At 41.5% G+C, this 20,393-nt stretch overlaps 1 protein-coding gene across 2 annotated transcripts in view; it reads right to left on the bottom strand.

Moving 5' to 3' along the window:
• Positions 1–20,156, bottom strand: part of WSCD2 (WSC domain containing 2) — a 799,558-nt gene extending 779,402 nt beyond the window's left edge. Inside the window, exon 1 of one of the 2 annotated variants that reach the window (XM_077292392.1) lies at positions 19,629–20,156. The gene's annotated coding sequence lies outside the window, so the exon portion shown is untranslated. The remainder of the gene's footprint in view (positions 1–19,628) is intronic. The other variant, XM_077292385.1, reaches the window with a different exon arrangement.
• Between the last annotated feature and the right edge of the window lie 237 nt (positions 20,157–20,393).

Genomic DNA, 20,393 nt, shown 5'->3' on the forward strand with positions numbered 1-20,393 from the left:
TTTCATCTAAGCCATAATTAACATGTCATTTTGCTGATGAAATTCAGAAGTTTTATATCTGAAAACTAGGATCGACTGTGAAACGGAGTGAGACAAACTCCAGATCCAAGTAGATTTTGATAATGGCTAGATCATTATATAATTTCCTACTCATTCTTTAGGGTATGTACACACGATCAGGAATTGGCAGTGCTTTGGACGCAACACATGTCCACTGTGTCCAAAGAGCTGCTGGCTATTGAACTCAGGTGAATCCGCATGTGTTCATTGAACTGTGCTGAATCACTGCGTCCAATACATTGTATGGGTGAGATTTATCTTGCAGAGGCTTGCATCTCTGCAAGATAAATGGACATGCTGCGGTCTGGAGAGACGTGCCATATGTTCGTCTCCATGGTTGGACGCGCAGCGCTTACTGATCGTGAGCACATACACTTTAACATTCACAGAAGACTTTTCATGTCGTCCATACTGTATGTCTTTCAGTTCATTGTTTTGATCATTTCTGGGTGTTTGAGTGTGCAAGGCCCTAGCAATGTCTGTAAGCAAGTGTTAACCATGAAGTTTATTAAATTAAATCTGTTGGCAGGACTTACCTGGTCCCCTCATCAATAAAAAATATATATATGTGCATGTTGTAGGGAGGCTAATGGCCGCATAATCAATGGGAGGTATGTGTCACAGGGATGGCTGCTCCCTGTGATGTAACCTTGAATATTTTTCTCTAGTACATGTAAGCACTAGGACGTTGTCTAGTGCACATGGGTCTGGATTGCAGGTAGCTATGAGAGATGGGCGGGTCTGGATACCCATATACCTCACCTGTGGGTGTGGTTATGGCCTACAAAATGGAGGCTGTTTGGCACATGGTCTGTGTCTGCGGAGGGAAAAGTCCTCCTGTGTCTGTTGCTCCAGAGCGAGCCTGCAAGATGGACATTGTCCAGCCTGTGTACCCACAGGTCAGAGGGAGCAGAGCCCTGCTGAGGACATTTTGTGTTGTTTTGCCAACTCTAAAGGCAGTTTACCTTTTATTGTTGCTTAGGGGTTTATGAAGCAAATACACCCACATGGACTTTTTGAAGAAATACGCCTCCTATCGTCCTCCTACCACACCTGAGTGAGTACGATCTCTACATTTGGTGCTAGACTGCAGGCATTGGTCCAGGAGGTAACTAGGAGGATAGGAGGACAGCAGCAGCTGTTTGCTGTGGATCAGCGGGTCCACGAACTCTGGGCGGCTTGCTGTGGATTGGTGGGTCCACGAACTCCAGGTGGCTTGCTTTGGATGGGCAGGTCCACGAAATCCGGGCGGCTTTCTATGGATCGGCAGGTTCATGAAATCTGCAGAGTGGAGCCTTGCAGAGCCATGTAGAGACGTGCAGAGCCATGCAGAGAGGTGGAGGGTCCCAAGGAAGAAGGGGCGACAGTTGTGCCATTGGACTGTAGCCCTGGAACAGCGAGATTCATGCTACGCAGGTCCACTTTATAGTGTGGATGGCTCGGCCAATGAGGCGTCATGACTGTATCCCATCTGGCTGGATGGGAATGTGTGATGGGACTGATAGACCCGGTTAGTGGAGTGTCCTTACTAAGAGCCTCTCCTGAATGCTCTATGTCACCTGGGACAAAGGCAAAAGTGGCAAATGTGAGGACAGTAAAGGACTTCTGATAGCCTCCCTTTAAATTGTCGTGACTGAGGTTTCCACGTACCACGAGGTCGGTGTAGTCCTGGACTTGCGGTGTCCTATAGTAATATGTCGGGATTTGGAAGTACTGTGGGACTGGTGGATAAATGGAGATGTGTCTGTAGAGGTAATGTGTAGGAGAGGTAATAATGTGGAAGTAGCACCCACTAAGGTCGATGTACCAGAGTTAGGGGTGACCGGGGAAAAGTGTGGGTCTGACCAACTCGAAGACTTAGTAGAGGTGACCAACAGGGTGACTGTTAAAAATGGGGTAGCTCCAGGAAAGGGGACCAACACCTGTTTAAGTGGGGACTTGTTGTTCCAGGGTGACAGGGAGAGTAGTGGTGACTCCCCTTCAGACTGTGACATAAGGGAAAAAGAATGTGGTAAGGTGGACCTGGGTACAGAAATGGGTACAGATGGCAAGTCTTTCTCTCGTCACCGGGGACACGGCGGTGGCAGAAAGGCAAGACAGGCTACAACCTCTAAGAGGTAGGAAGAAGAGACAGGATCATTGGCAAACAAGGTTAATTTCCTTGATAAGGAGGTCACTTTACCACTGACAAACCCCAGTACAGAGGTAGTCGATGACGTGGGGAAAACAAAATTGACCCAGGGTGGTGGTAGGGATCCAACAGCTAAAATCGCAGTTGGAAAACATCTCTGAGAAAAAAAATGGATAGCCTGTAGGAGAAGCTGTTTGAATCGACTGCTGCCACCAGACAATGAGAGGATCAAATCAACAAACTGATAAAGAGAATGTGCTCATGGAAAGAGCGAGCCAACAGTTTCTGACAGCTGGAAACGCACGTCCAAAGATTGAAGAAAGAGTATGATGAGGTCTGTCAACAACTAGCAAACGAGAGGTTGAAGGTATTGAGAATAGGAGCTGCCAACTCCGCGTAGCTGGATCAGGTGTGTCACCTGGAGTCTGAGCTCTCGACAGCAAAGGCTCAGCTTTGAGAGAAGGAAGCGCAGGAGAAGAAGCTGCTTCATACCATCCCCTCCACCGAGGAAAAGCTGCATTCTGCTTGGCAGAAGGATGCAGAACACGTGTCTCAGCTGGAAATAACCTGCTGTAACAAAGCGCAGGAGTGCCAGGACCTCGCCAAAGAGATTTCTCATGAGAAGAAAAAAATGGCAGATTTACAGGCTGAATGAAAGTGTCTAAAGAGCAAAGTGAACAAGCCCTCCGGGAACTGTCCGCAGACTTGGAGGAGAAGAACGCATGAATCAAAGAGGCCCATGAAAAGCATCAGCAGGAGCTTCTCCGGAGAGAGGACGAGTGGCTCTGCTTGGCAGAGGTGTGGGATAAAATTCTCCAGGAGTTCAAGATTGAGCAGGAGGCTAAGCAGTAGGCTAAGGTCCAGCTCCAGAAATACATGGATGGCTGAAAAACCGAGTTTCCTGCTCTACAGAACTGTTGTGCTCTCTTGATCTGATCGCAATGAAGGAGAGTGAGCTGGAGAGACTGACCAAAGAAGTGGCCTCCAGGGAGGAAGATCTCCAGCAGGGGAAGTGCCACGCAGATGGCCTCACAAGGGAGGTTGACATATTAAAAAAATGCTCTGACTCTCAGGATGAGATCAAATGCTATATCCAAGGATGTGAAACTTCACTCTTCCAGTGCGTGGTAAAGGTACCCAAGGATGTGCGGGAAGCTTGTGCCAGTGAGGCTGTGCATGAGGCATTTAGAAAGGCGGTGGAAGCGTGTAGTGTGAACTGGGCACCGAGTCTAAGCAGTTAAGTGATACTGTCGATTAGGGAAGTCATGATGAAGTGGGTGGCTATCCTGAGTGACATGCACCTACAGTCTTCGCGCAAAATGGAGGATCTTGTTGGGGAATGAGGAAGCCGCTCAATGTCTGGTGCATGCAAAGAAAGCTCAAGGTCGTTTGGAACTGGTGCAGGACATTGTTCAAGTGCCCAGGAATCTGGTGAGAAAGATCATTGGGAGACTTGGAAAAGCAATGCTGGAGCTCTTAGATAAGTCTGGTGTGGCGAGTGTGAGGATTCTGGTTGATGAGGAAGCCCAGGTAGCTGGTGAAGATGGGATGGTTCCATTCTTCATTGTCGGATCAGTGAAGAGCCTTAAAAACATCCGAGTACTCCTTGAATATTGTGTGGAGTACTTAAGAGATGTAGAACAGCTAAGACTGGACAGGCGGTCGATCAATAAACAGCTGCAAGAAATGCAAAGATGGCGGCCACTTTCAACTTGAGGTCTGTAGAGACGAAGGGGTTCCCTGAAGGATGGAAGAGTTAGAAGAAGTGACTCCCCTGTTAGGTCAGTGCTGAGTGGTCTAGGCGGGAGACCCTATAGCAGATGTGGTGACAGAGAGTCAGACCAGACAGAAGGTATGTGGCCTAGGAAATCACAACACCGTACTGACCACTGGAGATGGGGGTGGTCTGACAAAGGGGCAGCCCCATCAGAGGAGCTGACGAATTCGGATAGCATACTACTCCAAAAGGGCTCAGTGATAGGGCCCAATTTTGACAGATGGGTTTATTTCCAAAGGCAACTGAGAAAGGTCTCTGGTTGGGTAAGAGAAGGTGCCAAGCCCCATGGCTTTAGGCAGAGGGGTGGTATGTAAGGAGGCTAATGACTGCGTAATCAATGGGAGGTATGTGTCACAAGAATGGCTGCTCCCTGTGATATAACCCGGAATATTTTTCTCTAGTGCACGTAGGCACTAAGATGTTGTTTGGTGTACCTGGGTCTGGGTCACGGATAGCTATGAGAGATTGTTAGGAGTTGAGTTTCCACCGCTGCACAGGGGGAATCTCAAACCATGTCCGCTGCGGTCTCCCATTCTCCTCCAGCCGCAGTGGAGCCTGCTCAGTGGAGACATCGGTCCCTGCATCTGGCCCAAGCTGATACTGTGTGCTTGGTTATTGCTGCCGTTCCAGGCTCTGCCTTTGTAGCCAGTGCTGATCAGCAGCGAGCAGGTGTTTCAGGGACTAAGTCCTGCTTTTCCCATACTGAGCATGCCCACAGGATGACCTCCCATTGGAGGTCAGGGGTCACATGCTCAGGTCCTGTAGCAGCTCCTATTGGACCATTAGGAAGGTCCTTGAGAGCTACAGGTATAAAAGGTTTGCATGGCCACACGGCCATGCGCTAGTATAAACGATAACGTGTGTGTGTAGATGAATGTCTGTCGATGGATGAAAGCTCATTAATCATTCCCATTCCTAGTGATGATGACTGCTTGTGAATGGTGGAAGCTACCTAGTTCCCAACAGTGCTATCTGCACACTAAGCACACATTTCAGTATCTATTTGCAGTGCCCGACTTTACGGCACCGTGCGCAATCAGTGCGCTTTCCTGACAGCTGATCAGATTATGGCAGGAATTCCCGCTTGGACTCGACATCTGACTCAGGGCATCCTCAGGCGCAAGCTCAAAAGCCACCGAGGGTCTGAGCGAGTCCAATCACCAGTTTAGTAAGGGTGATTCATAGGGATCCCACTACTATCTTTCAGCTGCACCCTGTGACTGCTAACAGGGTGCAACGTATTTACGGCGACTCTGTGAAGCAACAGAGTTCGCTTCCATTCACACTGGGTGAGGTAAAATGAACGTGTGAGCAAGCGTTCATCCGCCATTACTCAGCTGCAGGTGTCATCTCTGCACGGTGGACCCTGGACTGCAAAAGCACCTCATATTCTCTAATATTATTATTTGGTGCGTTCCGCCAGTCCTAACAGAGATGGGCGGGTCTGGCTACCCACATACCTTACCTGTGGGTGTGGTTACAGCCTACATAATGAAGGCCGTTGTTTGGCACATGGTCTGTGTCTGGGAGGGAAATGCCCTCCTGCGTGTGTGGCTCCAGAGCGAGCCTGCATGCTGGACATTGCCCAGTCTGTGTGCCCACAGGCCTGAGAGAGCAGAGCCCTGCTAATGACATTTTGTGTTGTGTTGTTTTGCTGGCTCTAAAGGCTGTTTACCTTTTGTTGTTGCTAAGGGGTTTATGAAGCAAATAAACCCGCATAGAGTTTTTGAAGAAATACGCCTCCTGTTTTCCTCCTGCCGCACCTGAAAGAATACGATCTCCACAACATATTTCTTTCAAACCCAAGTTCAGCAATACATTTGCATGGCCAGTTCATTCCTCTTTTACTGAGAAATCAGCATTTGAAATTATATGCAAATGATGCTTAAGAGCTAATGAAGATCTAGAGCCTCTTTCACTCCAGCTCTATTCCTGGACCAGTGCCACCTCCACCTGCTTAACTGACAGCTTCTATGATGTGTGACTTCAGACAAAGGAAAAGTCAGTCAAGCAAGAGGAGGTAGCACTGGGCAGGTAATAGAGCATGAGTGACAGCAGCTTCAGATCTACAAATAGCTCTTGATCCTCATTTACATATGAATTCAAACTCTGATTTCTCAGTAAAGGAAAAATGGACTGGCCATGTAAAGGTATTGCAGGACTTGTCATTGAAAAAACTACATGCACATACAGTTCATGAGGGTGAAATCCTGCTGATAGTTTTCATTTAAAGGGGCTGACTCACCATTATATATCATATCCACTTTATAAATTATAAAATAGTTGTAAAGAAGAGTTATGACATTTTCTTATACATTATGGTTCCACCTCATGCTCAAAGTGAATAGCAATGTACACATGCAGCTTATTAGCTTGTCATTAATGCTTGTCACCGATGCTCAGTCACCCTAAGCTCAGTAACTCTCCCCATAGCCAGTTCTCTGCACATTAATTTTCTGTTCACTACAGAAGAGCCAACAGAAATAACATTCTGCTCTACAAGCTACATGGCTCACATTGCTTGCATCACATTTATTGAGTGTTTTAGACACATTTCAACAATGGGGCATGACCTAGACAGAATGGATGAGGCTTACCCGGAAGAGGCACAGCTTGAATTGTGACAGTAAGCAACAAACAAAAAGATTAAAAGATTTGGTCCCATATTATTGAAGCCAAGTAAGTCATCCAAAAAATGATATAAAAAGTTGTCTACTGACCATTCAGCGTGCTTGAAATTCTATGTGGTGGTATGATGTGATGCATTTCATTTTTTCAGGTTATTTTTCCAACAAAACATTGAGGTAAATTTATCAGTATTACCTAATTCTAAGGCAGGGTTCTTGCTGTTCGATAAATCTGGTGTATCTTTAGACTGCCAAGTTTATACCAGCTATTAGTTTGCTTATTTTGTGCTCCACAATTTTGATGTTGCATTCTAGCTCATGCCCTTCAGTATAGCCAGGCCCTTTTGTCATAAAACGCACAGGAAATCTACAAAAACACATAACTAGGGATGAGCAGACCCATGGAGTTCTGATACCCTACCCACACTTTTTCTAAAATGTTCGGTTCTGTTAAAATTAATTACTTTACCCGAACTTGAACCACAACCTGAACCCAATTGAAAACCATGAGGACCAGAACATTTCAGCTGGAAAATTTCTCTCTCTGTCCTCAGAACTCCAAACATTGCAATGGACTTCTTTTAACTTTGAGTTTGCTCATCTCTAAACATAGCTATGGCCCATTGATAATGCCCACCCATGTGTACGATTTACAAATCCTGTCTAATTTTAGAAAAAGCAAACAAAACAGTCTAAAAATAGGATAAACTTATGGAACAAACAAAACAAAAATTGTCATCACACCACTTTTGATGGTAGAGTCCCGGTCATGCATGGAAACCATGAGTAGAAACGAAGGCAGTCCAAAACATGTTGGCTGGACCAAACACTCAGGCTTCATGTGTGTTATAATATGGTTTGAATACAGTGGTATTTTGTCATGAGGAGCTCCAGCATTAGCCAGTTTTAGTGCAGTTTTTAACTCTTGAGGGTGTTTACTCTAAAAATTAAACAATATTTCAATGGAAGAATATCTCTACAATATTAAATTAGTTACAAAATATCCTCTTGAAGCCACTACATTAAATAAAAGGTATGTAATGTTATATTGATGACTCAAAACAGTGTAATTTGGATCTCTACAAAAAATATTTTTAATACGTTGCATAACAAACAAATGAAAAGCTAGACAAAATGATTTTCCAGTATTTAATAGGCAATACAGGAGATCACATTCATTAAGTCTACTATAAGACCAACAATAATTTTCTAAATGAATTGGCATTATGAAAACTCCTTTGGTACTGCTCAGATGATTCTATTACATTTTTGTAAGATATTGAACATCATGAAATGAAGAGTGAACCAAGACCAGAGATGTCACAAATGAGTTGTTGGATATCTTTGACAACCTCAGAGGATCATTTTGGTAGGACTTCCTTTATAATGCCATTCAGTTTTACAGATTCATTTTTTTATCTCTCCCGATTTTTCCCATTTCACATGACCTGCCCTTCTGGTCATGTGGTACAGTAGCCTTGCCTAGCACTAACATTCCTGGAATAAAGAGACAACAAACTACAGTACAAGCACACCATGTTAATAACAAGAGTTTGTCAGCTGAAAATAAATGTTCAAACCAAGAACCGATGCATGGACAAAAAATTTAGTGCACCTTCCCACCTACATGTTTTTCATCTATACCTCCCCAACCCCTTAACTCCATTGTTAAGCAGGATGAAAAATAAATAGGTGGGTAGATTTACTGAACTAATCACCATGTCAGGGGTCACTGAGTGACTGTACTTGGTTTGAACAGTCATTTTGTGCTGATAGACTCCCTTTAAACTGTACTATATAAAAACTTCAAACTTACATATCTTATTTTTTAATTAAAAATTATTTCCCTTGGCAAACACAGGAAAAAAATGTTGAAATATGAAGATATTTTGTGTTCAGAGGAAAAGACACATTCAAGTTATTCAAAATCAATTGCATTCTTTTTTATCTGTAGAATGGCGGTGATATTCATGCTGGGTTTATATATCTCTTCAAACCTAAAATACTGATTATATTCTTATGTTTTTGAGCGCTATTCTATAACTTTCTTCACCAATGGAATATTATTGAGCTTTCAGATTGGTTTCAGAATACATGACCATATGCTGTCTGCTGTCTTCCAGCTGTATTTTTACTTGCTGAATATATTCTCTGTGTGGACAGCTCAAATTATCTGTACATATTCTGCCTTTCTATTTCCACCGTGCAGATTTTCATTTCTTGAATTGATTTTTCTCCACAATGTGTGATATATCTGTTCCTGCCACAAATTGTCTGCAGAAAGATGTTTTCCATAGATACATTTCCTCATTGTTGCTGATGTAGAACAAGAATATTTATATTCTAATGGCTTTACGAAAATGAGATGTTGGTAATGATATATTGTCCTGTGAACATGCCTGTGATACACAGTTTAATATATTTTCATCTCGATAGCTAGCGGGAGAATTGTTTAAGATAGGAAGTGGAATAGGGACACATCTCTTCCTAAATGTATATCCGGATTCTGATCTGCTTTAAAAAACAAATGAAGGTATAGGTATAAAAATTCCCAGAGGAACATTCTGAGCCAAAGTGATATTGTGTCTTGTGCTCCAATGCAGCACGGCCACACTATGGTTAGCAGTGTAGTCTTGCGTCCAACCAAGGATAGCACATGTTTTGGGTTTGTGTGTTCTCCCTTTGTGTGGATAGGTCTCCTACAACAAATGATGAAAATCAATTTGCAGTACCCAGTTCATTGACCGCATCAGTGATCTGTGGCCGTTGGATGGTAAACCTGAACACCGCCTCCTACCTCCCGGCTTCCACAGTTCTTCTTTTGATTAGCTGTTCTAGTGCAAGGTCACATGTGCATCAGGCTGCAATTCAGACTTGTATCAGGTCGGCTAATCAAAAGAAGAGTCTCCGATGTCGGAATGTAAGAAATGGCTGTTGGTTCTGGTCCTGAATATCAATTTGCACAGACCCTTGTTTTGGCTGATGACACATTCTCTGTTAAGTGCAGATATAAAAATGAGTAAACTAATCATAAATAGTGCACAAAATAATGCATGACAAAAAATTCATTTTTGGTATGTGGGCTTTTTTCAAAAGCATCTTTAGGTTGAACAAAAGAAAATAATGGTATGTATATTTCCCATCTTCAAACTTTAGAGAGATTCCAAATAAACGGCATTAAAGAGATTATAATGTGACTTCTACAGTACTGAATACAGGAAGAATAATTAATGGTTTATGGATAAAACAACACCTTGTATCCCTTTTAACAGGATCTGCATCAGGAATAATATGCAAAAAGCCTCCTGACCCACCCAAACAGATTGCGGTCTGCACTTGAGTGATGTCATGGTGTTTTCCTTGGACTTGCAACTGACACAGCTGGGCATGTGAACTAAGAGGCCTATACCCTGGGCTGCCCTGCTCAACAAGGGGAACACCGTGGTTGTAATTGGGGTGGGGGTGGGAACAAAGGGAGCACTGACTGTTAGACGTCATAGAGGTCAAGGCGGATATGATTTACTGCAAACATGAACGCTTATCAAAGAAAATGTCTAATGTCAGTCAATGGATAGAAATTAACTCTAATGACTTGTTTGCAGAAATGCAGAAAACAGTTTTTGACCATTATATGATCACTGTATACTTGTAATTTTGGTTGTTGTATTGTGGTTTTTATTAATTTACAGTGTGGTTGCATTATTGAGTCACTGTTGTAATGATGGGCAATCGTTGAGTGAAGGTATTATTTGGCCACAGTATATTGGTATCTCAAAGTATCTGTATAATTGTATAGGTTGTGTACCACACAGAAAGCTCTGCTGAACACTGAGAGAGGCCACTGGCTGACCATTACTGGTTTTACCTAGTATTCTCTCCTGGCACAGCAGCAGTAGGACAGACAGAGTAGGCTGCTCAGTCCAGCAGACTATCCTGATGCAGAGTTGTTTGCGAGGAATGGATCCAAATCTCCTCTTTAAATGTGTAGGCTAGAAACCTTTCTATGCGATAACCAGCAGCGATAATCTCTGATAAACCTATTGTCGTAGAAGCTGTGAGAATGGTGGGAAGTACATAGAGCAGTCTAACTAAAGCATCTTTTGCAGTCTGGAAGCATTCTGCGGCCTGCCTGAGTAAATAGTAGAGTAGGGAGCCAATAGCTCTCTGCTCCATTAGAGTTGTTAACAGTGACTGCATCTAAAGTAAATGAATATTGTTAAAGGTTTTGCATACTGGCCCATTTCGCATTTGCAAGAGTTGCTAGATAACCAATCTGTCCCTAGATATATAGCCTCTATAAGAAAAAAATCATACCATTAGAGTTTTTAGAGGTGTCCACTCTGAATAAACTGAAGTTTAATCAAATATGCCAACTGAATTTTTTCTGCAGGTTGACAGCTCTGGCTTGCCTATCAACAGAGAAGAAAAGGACATAAAAAACTAGTTGGCGGAATGGTGCACTCAGCCCTTTGGCCACACCAAGGGTTGACCGAGAAATGCAATAAGTGTACTCAATTAAACTTCAATTTCTTCAGAATGGAGACAATGACTAGTACATGAAAGCCTCAGTTACATCTCTGTAAGCAATGTACCCATTATGGTCTATGGGGTGGTCTGTGCGGTGTGTTTTTGATGACTGATTGGTTGACAAAAAAAAAAAGAAAAAATCAGAGATGTCTCATTTTTTATCCAAGCGATGGATCATAATTACCCATACAAGTGTATGAGTCTGTATAAATCACAGAAAGAACACTGATGGCCTCAGTGTGCAGACCATGCACTGTCCGCTATTAATATTCTAAATGTATAAGAGATGGTATCCATTTTTTTTCCATTAGTGAAAAATTAGAATTGAAACACACATGGTAAAAACTGACACCCTGACAGTTATAGCCTGTAAGGATATTTGCTTAGTTTATATTGCCAGTTTGGGCTGACAGAGTTCCTTTCACACCTATTCCCCCTTTGACAATGTCTTGGGAATGAATGCTCCTGTCCTGACTCTATGAACACATTAGTCCTCAAAGAGAATCTGTCAGTAGGATCAACCCTCCTAAGACATCTATATGGAGATGTAGGTCAATGAAAGCTGAATAAAATGATACATTGATCAATCTGCAATATGATGTCTTATTACAGAGAGATCCATGTTGTTATTATATGTAAATGAGATGTTCATTACTATGGACCGGACATACATCTGCATGAAAATCTGCCTAGAGAGCTTGTTTTACATAAAATGGGGGAGTTACCAGTGTGATATGCAGTGGACGCACTCTGCTCTACTGATCTCACCGCAGAGCTTTGTGTGACTACTCGTAAAACTGATAGGGCAGACAGGGTTTCAATACAGCAGAGCTGTGAGAGCTGCCAACGTGTTTATTATGAGACAACGTTCAGTTCTACTGTTCTGTGTTCATGGATCAATGGGATCACGCTTTTAAGTTAAATGTCACGGTCAGAGATTGGCAGCAGCATATGAATAGTTAACAGCTTAACAGTTAATAATTCATGATCGGAACTCAGCTCCAAGCGTTGCTGTTAGGCCGGTTTTACCCTAGCGCTTCTGTGTGCAGCGTAGGCCTGCGCACTTCTTTCCTTAAGATTTGCATGCGTCTTGCCTACCTATATTTAACAGGGACATGCGTTGTATGCGCATGCGTCCCCTTGCATCGTTTTGATGCGTTTAGAGGTTGAAAAATAAGACTGATATTAATCCCTTAACCTCTGGGCCATTTTCTGTTTTTTCCTTTTTTACTCCCCTTCTTCCCAGAACCATGTTTTTTTTTATTTTTCTGTCAATATGGCCATGTGAAGGCTTGTTTTTGCAGTTGAGTTGTGAACAACACTATTAGTTTTAACATATCGTGTGCTGGAAAATGGGGAAAAAAACTGTGCGTTCAATTAGCAAAAAAAATTTCCACAGTTTTTTTTTTTTTACTATGTTCACTAAATGCAAAACTGACCTGTCACTATGATTTTCCACGTCATTATGAGATCATAAATACCAAATATGTATAGGTTCTTTTTCATTTAAGTGGTGGAAAAAAAAATGCAAAATTTGTTTAAATAAATGGCCTATAGCATCTTCATTTTTTATGATCTGGGGCTGGGTGAGGCCTTTTTTTTGCGCACCAATCTGACATTTTTATTGATATAATGTTGGTGGAGATACAATGTTTTGATCGCCCATTATTGTATTTTATTGCAATGTTTTGGTGACCAAAAAAACGTAATTCTGGTGTTTTGATTTTTTTTCTCGTTACACCTTTTAGAGAATCAGTTAATTCTTTTTTTATATTGATGGATCGGGTGATGATGAATACGGTGATACCAAATACGTGTATATTTAATTTATTTTATTTTTATTTTATCTTCAATGGGGCGTGTTAGCATAAGGGAACAGACAATTTAGATAATTCTGGCCAGAAAGATCATGCATTAAAAAGTCATACAATCCTGCATGGGATGTGAATGTTCAGTTTCATCAATAATCCATAAGGTCCTCTCCATGTTCTTGATTCACTTAAGGAAGACTTCCTGATTAAAATGTATCACTTAGTCTGTTTACTATGACTATCTGGAAAATGACCATGCAATTAATTGCCCTACCAGTGATGTTCTTTTTGAATTACTAAGATTACCCCCCAAAATAATAACCAGCACAGCACATATTGAAAAGTCTAACTAAATTTCCATTAAAAGCTCCATGAAGTGCACATCATTGCATGTATTACGTCTGAAAAAACTACAAGTCTCAAGTGAAACGTTACACCAGTTGACACGTTTGAAACCTCAGCAAATCTTACTCATTTTTTTTGTTTGCGCTTTTTTAATATGTCGCAGAAGATTAGAAAGGTATGTGTCACGGGTTTATAGCGACGGACAGGAGCCGGAAGACCGCAGCATCTGATTTCTTCTACTCCTGCATGGATTAGAAGCACTTCACCTTCCAGTGCAGGGTTAATCTGCTCGGTTCAAAGCTCTTGGAGCTAAGGTTCTCAGCTGTGCACTGTTAGCCACTCCCATCTCCTATATAAACTAAGTCCTGGCTAGCACTCAGTGTCAGAGTTAGCTTTTGTTGCATGGCTGGAGGTTGTTGTTGGTGGTTACTGTAGAAAGGCATTTGGTAGGTATCTGTAACTATTGCTAGGTTTTGAGTGTGATAATTCCCTTTCTTCTAAAACTTTGGTTTAATCCCATCCTCCACTTCCCATTGTTTACCTTTGTTGTTTATGTCTGTATATTTGTATGTTTGTCATTTTTCATTACCCCTGTTCATATTACCTTGTTAGTCTGGTTGGTGTATTACGGTACACTACTACTCCCCTCTTGCCTGGGTGGCGGAAAGGTACCGACTGAGGGCATATTCTGGAGCTAAGGCAAGGTACGTGGCCCCGGCATCTTCACCATCAAAAGTAACCTGGGGAACAGGACAAGCTACGGTGCCCCTTAGCGTTAGGGACAGGGACGGAGCCCCTAGTCCCCAGACACCCGACAACAGAGTTGTGACAGTATGTTTTTCAAAACTCTATAATGAGTTTATCTCTTCTTTATACAGAAACCTCAAGTTTGAAAGTTTGGTTTTACAAGGGTAATCAAAGTGTTTTATAAATAAAACTAGTACAAAATATGTAATAAACCAAATAACAAAATACCAACCGTGAAATCCCCTACTACCCTAGTGAGTATGCTTTGGACTTCCCTGCTGGAAATGTATATGTTCCTGTGGAATGAGGTGCACTGGCAGCAGCAGATGACTATTGCAGCTAATCTCTGGTCTAAACTATGATGCTAGCTTATAAAGCAAATGATCCATAAGGCCTGTGATTGGCTGCAGTGGGGCTAAATTTAGAGGCTGCTTTAGCTGAAATATTTCATCTTCAATGGTATGTTTTTATTCAGTGCCATCAGTACATAGGACCAGGGCTGGCTCCAGGTTTTCATGGGCCCCGGACAAAACAGTCTCAGTGGGCCCCTTTAACACGCACTACAATTTATGATACACATATATGGCACAGAATTATAGGTATAATACAACGCCAAATATTTCATTTACTTTTTACATTAAATGAGCGATATCTATTGTAAATTCTACAATAGCTCAGAAATCAGCCAGTATAGTCCTCCATACAGTATTATGAGCCCATATATTGCTACATACAGTATTTTTGGCACCACATAGTGCTCCATACAGAATAGTGGATCCCATATAATGCTCTATACAGAATAATGAGCCACACATATTGCTCCATACAGTTTAATGAGCCAAATATATTGCTCCATACAGTATAATAATGGGCCCCATATAATGCTTCATACAAAATGTGCCCCATATAATGTTCCATACAGTAGATGATGGGCCCCATATAATGCTAAAAATAGAATGAGCTCCATATAATGTTCCAGTATATGATGGGCCCCATATATTTCTCCAAACAGAATGGGCCCCATAAAATGCTTCATATATAATGGGACCAATATAATGCTCCATATATAGGGCCCTATAAGATGCTCCATATATAATGGGCCCCATATAATGGTCCATATATAATGGGCCCCATATGTTGCATCAGTATATGATGGGCCCCATATATGATGCTACAGTGTATGATGGTCCCCATATAATGATCCATATATATTGGGCCCCTTATGATGGCAGAGGGTATGATGGGCCCCATATACTCCATATATAAAAGGGCCCCATATGATGCTCCAGTGTATGATGGGCCCCATATAATGCTCAATAGTTAATGGACCCCATATAATGTCCCATATATAATTGGCCCCATATATTGCTCCAAACAAAAAAAAACAAAGCTCACCTCTCCTCGCAGGCCAGTACTCTGCTCCAGACTCCTCAGCATCTGCATCTTCCGGCTCTCTGCTCTGTGGCTGTTCAGGCAGAGGGAGCACACTATTGGCATTGGGGCGGGGAGAGGTAAGTATTGAAAGTACTGGGGCCCTGAGCAGGATAGTGGGGGCCATTCACGGGCACCGACAGAGGCATCGAGCCCAAGTGGGCGCCCCCACCTGCTCAGGGCCCCGGCACTTGCCTGGGTATGTGGGTGCTGATGCCAGCTTTGCATAGGACGTACTCATATATAGATCTGTACAGATTGTATATACTAGTCATTTTTGTTTTCCATTTTTGACAACCTTTTCTTAAAACAGAGAAGTGAATAGCCCCACTTTAGTGATATAAATATTTATATGTAGCAAAAGTACATATATTACATCTAAAGAACTAGGAGTTTGACTTTTTCACTCTTAAACATAAATTGCAGAAAATAATGTAATCCAAAAAAAAAATTTCAACTTTTAAACTGCCCTCAGTTTAACCTGCAAGCAAGTAATAAAAAACAATAAATGAAACATCTCAGTATACAGCGCAACCGACAAGTGTCCAGAGCATGAATAATGAATGAGCCTTCTAAAATCTATTCTAAAATCAAAATGGTAAAATACAGAAATACAGGATAGTATCTCAATTTTCTAAAATTTAAAGGCCTTTCCCCGTTTTAATATTTATTACTGTGTTCATTAACTGGCTTCCACTGTGACTATACATCTGAATCAGCAGAGACAGTCTGCTAGCACTCTTCCAGTTCAGGTAGAACTTCATAGCTGCAGCCAATGGTCCCTGAAGACTAGAACCGACATGGGTAGTAGATTGAAAGGGGTATGGTGGGTGAAGTCATGTTTCTTTTATTATAAGACCACCATGGCATACTTTTAAAATAAAAATAAGTATTGGCAACCTCTAAGTCATATTGAACCTAGGAGTGAAATATTATATTTACGTGCAGACAGGAGTTTTTATTACAATCCAAGTTTAAACTTTGACTTGGCCATTCTTTGTTTTTAAATGATATCTGGGGTAGGGATAAAAAAGCTGAATTCATGAAAATGAAGGAAAGTTTTATCACAAGGACATTATAATTGCTGTGACTACATGACCTATGCCAAGGCATCAGACTCCACCCCCTCCTATGATAAGAAGCTCACTGTCAATAGACAGTGTACAGAGAGAGACTGGTGTGGGCGGGGTTAGCTTTCTCAGCTCTGCTGCATTCTCCATCTAAGAACTCTGAGTGGGTCAAATCTGTTGTACCCAGTAAACTAAGTGATACATTGTTGAATTTGGGGTCTCTTTTCCTACGTTATGCTGCTCTCAGATGAGGTACCAAGAACCTGGAGAGAGATTCCTTTTAAGCCATACCTGAAGAATTGGCTTCTTGCTCACTGTCTGCAAAAATCATAGTTCTGTTGCAGATTTTCTTACTTTGTGTTGTATATGATTTCTACCCTAATTAGTAAAGAATTTACGTTAAAATAAAAAACTTCAGGATTTTGAACAAAAAATAGATTAGGTGAAGGAAAAGGTAGTGCACATTAGCATTACTGTAGGAAACTAAAAGCTGATGAACTAATCTTTAAAATGAGAAGGTCTCAGAAAATCAAGGACAAAAAAAACAAACAGTCGCTAATCTGCAGTTCTAAAAGAAGTTATACACAATGGCGGTTTTCTCCAAGTACTTTCCAATCAATGCATTTCACAAAAGGTGTCTCACAATCAAAGCTAGCAATTTCTTTGGATTCATATTATAACATGTTAGCATGCCTCAACTGCCAATGATAACAAATGAGCCAGTAGCTGGTGGCTTGACTTTGATGGTAGAATGAAATATTTGTTGTGATTCTATCCAAAAATCTGCATTTCTGACAACCCATGTACAGCTCCTCAGCCACAGTGCCAGGCATGTGTGACATCTCTACGTGTGTGAAGAGCTATTGGTCAGTCTATTCAATAATTAATATGCACTAACACCTTTCTGTACATCCACCCGCTGAGTCAACATGCTGCTTTTAGAGTCAGTTCAGATTGAAACTAGGCAGAAATATCTAGTTATAGCTTCTATATTGTGTAGGATCCTCTGTTGTATCCTCATGGGATAAAATAATGATGAATGGTAATGACTGAAGACAAAAGCTCTATCAATAAGACATTGTGACAGCTGTCAGTTACCACACTCTTTTAACGATTTGGGTTTGATATGTGATGGTATTGTTCTCATCCATTCAGTTCATTATTTCATGAAAGAAATATCAAAAATGTTGGTAAAGTAACCCTTTAGTGGAAGAATTTTGAGAGTTTGATTGAAAACTGTTGAAATAATTATTGATAACTAGAAGTTTTTGTTTTTAGCAAATTCTTGTTTCTGGTCAAATGAAATAATCAAACACAGATCGATGATAGATAGTTATGAGATAGATAGATAGATAGATAGATAGATAGATAGATAGATAGATAGACAGATAGATAGTTTTATATAGCAGCAGATAAGGACTAGACTTATCATAGACTTACCTTCCTATGTAATTAGGGAGGCAAACTCTGCAATTGACAGGCATTATTGATGAGCATGCACCACAAGCTAAATCCCGTCATATTATGGTATATCACATGTAATCCTTGTCATATTATGCCAATAATCCACTTAGTTTCTGACCACTGCTACAGCTAAAATTTGTGGAATTTGGCAATGCCACCCTTTCATTGCCACTTGTACTCCTACTTAACTTTTGCAGGGGATATGCACTTAGAAAACGCTTTGATTTGAATGAGGCAAAGTTTGCAATACACAACACTGTAGCCATTATGGCCACTTACGAAAAAAAAGAGAAAAAAAATAACTCTTCAAAACCATCTTCTGTATGTAGGTAGTGCACTGTGTTTTTCAATGAATAATCCAAGGAGGAAGACTTTTATACCAGAAGGCAACACAGTGTCAAGTTGTTGGCACAGAGTCACTATGACTTGACCAATTGCAGTTTCTAAATTAGAACCTTATATCTAGACCTCAGTTATATATTAATGAAACTATATTTAGCAGCGTAGAGGGCTGCGAATAAAGTCACATTAATGTAAAGTAATGGGGAAACGCTTGTATTCGATGAATGAAATATTTATGAAATGTTATAAACTATTTCACAATAAGAGCACTGTATGCTATGTAATAGTCTGATGAAATGCTGCCCTTTGGCTCATCACTCCTTTCATATGTGGGCAAAGTAAATCAGATTGCTGGATGCAGTAGGTTTGGGAAATTGTCAGGCTGCAGGAATACATAAAACTAGTCTTGCTTAAACTCCATTTTTCTGCAAGGATCAGCTAGAAGCCGAGAGAACAGATTTATGAAAAGCAGTGGTGCATTAAGCAGCAATCTGCACATTGATGTGTGCTGGAGTGTACAAGACAAACTCTTGGCTGTAAGGATTTCGCTGGTCGCAGTCCTTGCCCTGCTCACCTGTCGTTCACCCATCTGCCTCACTCTGTGACACTGCTGTACTTGCCATGAAGCTAACTAGCCTGAAACTTGCCTGCCTCAATCTAAAACCATTTCCATTGGTTTTCATTTCATTCCCTACTGTAACTGACGTCAAACCGCTAGACAAGAATTTACCAAATTGCTGCTGTATTTGTGCAATGACCTTTCCAGCATGAATAATGGAATAACCAGTTCCACTTCTCTGGGTCTATGTGATATAAGCCCCGTATTATGTGTAATGGAAGTTATAAACCTGAAGAACACAGGTTTGGTGTGACGTCCATGCTGTCCCTCTACAGAGCCACTGGGTATTAATAAAACATAGCTTTATCTCTCAGAATGGAGAAGCATTTTACCCTTCTGCACATAATAGACCAGAGTTGATCAAATCTTCCCAAATTTGCTACGAACCGCACACCTGGGAAACAACAGACATGAGCATATATTCAGGAATTCTCCACTGACATCTATACCTACAAGAACAAGGATTTCCAAGATATCCCTCTATAAAGAATTACCCAGCTATATATCAGAGGGGTTGTAAAGTTTGCCCAGGCAGAGGACTTCTCTTGTATTTTTATGCTTAGCCTCCTCATGTGAACATCAGGTTCTCAGCTAAGTAATGTCTATTGTATGTTAATGAATCATTAACCAGGGTTAATTAGGAAAGCATGCATAGTAAGGTTATCTGTGCTCCTTACCTGCCAGGTTTTGCTGCACTTCTCCTCCAAACAGGCTCCTTACTACTCAGCTAGCAGTTTCTAGCTCAGCTCCCTTCTCCAGAGGCATCCCCGACCTTTAGCCTGTCAACTGCTGCATGATATTAGAGGTGAATGGTATAAGCTGCCCACAGCCTGGCTTCTTCATGTCTTGTTCTGGGTGAGAGCAGGAATATACAGCAGCTTCAGCAGTTTGTGCTTCAGAGAAAGTCTTAGCTCGAGTCACAGAGGATGTGAAAGCAGCAAGTCTGCAGAAACCTCTCCTAGAAATCCCCAGGTTTGGCTTCCAGAAAATAGCTGTCCATCCTTGCAGTGCTGAAAAGGGGATCCCACCTCTCCTGGCAGCCCCCAGGAAGCAGAGGCTGGAGGTCTGTCCCAGACTCTAAATATAGTAGCCAGTGATGTGCTCTAGCAGGACTGTAAGACTCTCTGATCTCCCTTAGTTAACATCTCTATCCAGATCTCTCCTTGCTGCAGCTCCACTCAGCTGCACTATATTCAAAGGCCCACAGCACTGCCTACTGCTTAACTCATTAACTGCCATTGGTGCTGGTGAGTGTGGAATCAGTGCCTCCGCTTCTTTCTCTGCATATATTGCACATTATCGTTCCAACAGTAACTGTTTAAATGCTGGCTACAGATAATATGCTGCAAAAACACATACTCTGATGTACATTGCACAACATGTAAATAAAAGAAAACAATCATGAAAATGTGATCGATTTTTTAACCAGAATTTTTTACGCA

Source organism: Ranitomeya variabilis, chromosome 1 (genome assembly GCF_051348905.1).
Source record: "Ranitomeya variabilis isolate aRanVar5 chromosome 1, aRanVar5.hap1, whole genome shotgun sequence".
Classification (NCBI taxonomy): domain Eukaryota; kingdom Metazoa; phylum Chordata; class Amphibia; order Anura; family Dendrobatidae; genus Ranitomeya; species Ranitomeya variabilis.